Source organism: Populus euphratica, unplaced genomic scaffold, assembly GCF_000495115.2.
Source record: "Populus euphratica unplaced genomic scaffold, PopEup_1.0 scaffold538.1, whole genome shotgun sequence".
Taxonomy (NCBI): domain Eukaryota; kingdom Viridiplantae; phylum Streptophyta; class Magnoliopsida; order Malpighiales; family Salicaceae; genus Populus; species Populus euphratica.
In genome coordinates, this window is record NW_011500413.1 from 79,580 (window position 1) to 81,395 (window position 1,816).

Consider the following 1,816-nt stretch of genomic DNA (forward strand, 5'->3'; position numbering starts at 1 on the left):
AGCAATTATAAAAATAAGAACCAAAGTTAATATAAAAATTAAATTTTAAGAGATGCAATTGAAAAATAAATATTCAAAACAAAATATATATATAACAATAAAAAACTTAAGGATCAAATTTGATATAATTAGCAAATAATGACATTTTTAAATTTTTCACAACTTCCGGAAAGTGTTTTTCACTTAATTTTTCACAAAAACACTTTTCTGAAAACCAATTAAAATTTTTCTATTAACCAACTTTTCTAATGGTAAACAAACACGAGAAGTTTAAAAAGAAATTTTTCAGAAACTACGTTCCGGTAAACAAACATGGCCTAAAATATGTTATTTTATTATTATTATTTAAATCTAGAAATAATATTATTTTGATAAAAAAAATAACTTAAAATACCAAGAAAGAGGCTAACACTGTTGGGAGAGATTACTATAGCTACGAACTTACTTACATTATTCATTGAAATAGTAATGATTTCTTTGCTTCTCCAATAAAAAAATTTATAACTATCTATTAGCGACTTTAAAGTATTTTCACGGGGTGCACAGTCATTTTCAAATTGTTTAGAGAAAGAGTGAAATACTCTTAAAAGTAAAAATCTCAATAATGCCATTAAGGGGCTACTTCCAAAAAAATAAATAAAAATTTCTCAATATTATCTTGAGAGGTAATATTTCATCCTTGGTCATATATATATATATAATTGAAAATACTGTGAACTATTGGAAGTCAAAAAATTCAAACTGGTATCATGGATTTTTTCATCTTTTCCTAGGGATTTTTTTTGTTATTATCATGTCATAGACAATTTAATATTTGGCTAAATAAAAAAACAAGAAAAAAAAATAATAGTGGCATGTAATGCACTCATCAACACATGAAAAGTGCTTGTATTTTTTGGACGGTGCTCATAACATATGTTAGCATCTAAAATATTATTTTATTAATGTTTTTGGAAGCATTATCATCTCTTCTATATTTTTGGTGCAACATAAGTTTCTAATGATACTTTAGTTTGGTGTCGGTATATTTTTTTCTTTTCTCCCCCCTTCAAAAAAATAAAAAAGCTCTCTTAGTTGTTAATATTAGTTTAGTTTTTATTTTTTTATTTTTTATTTTTTATCTAGACCTTTTTATAAAAATTTTATTTATTTTTAATTTTATTCTCCGATCACAATTTATCAAATATTAAAATTTTCAATTTCATCCTTATTCTTTGGATTTTTTTCCCTAGTATTTTTGTAAAAGTTCTATTGATTTTTAATTTCAAATTTTAATTCAAATTGATAGTATTGTGTTTTTTAATTTGTTCTTTATTGCTTTGATTTTTAATTTTTTCTTAACTCTTTTATAAAAGTTATTATTCTTTTTAATTTCATCTTTTAATCAAACCGTTGTTTTTTATTTTATGTCAATTTTAATCATCATTCTTTTGAATTTTTTTGTCTTTTAGCTAAATTTGTTTTTATTTTTATTTTTAATTTCACCCTTCAATCAAATATAAAATTTATTTTTTAATTTTAATTATTATTTTTTAATCTTTTAGTATAATAAAAATTCTAATAACCCACGTTTCAGGTTTGAAAAGTTAATATATTTTTTTTAAAAAAAACTTATCATTTTTTTATCAAGTTATTTTATTTTCATGATTTGAATCATGAATTTAATAAAATATTCTAAATTGACTTGATCCTAATTAACATAATTATAAATTTATTATGTTAACATAGGTTAACCAATATTAAATACTTATGCAAGGAATGTTATTCAACAAATATTTTTGGGGTATAATAATATTCCTTTCAAGCACATCCCACC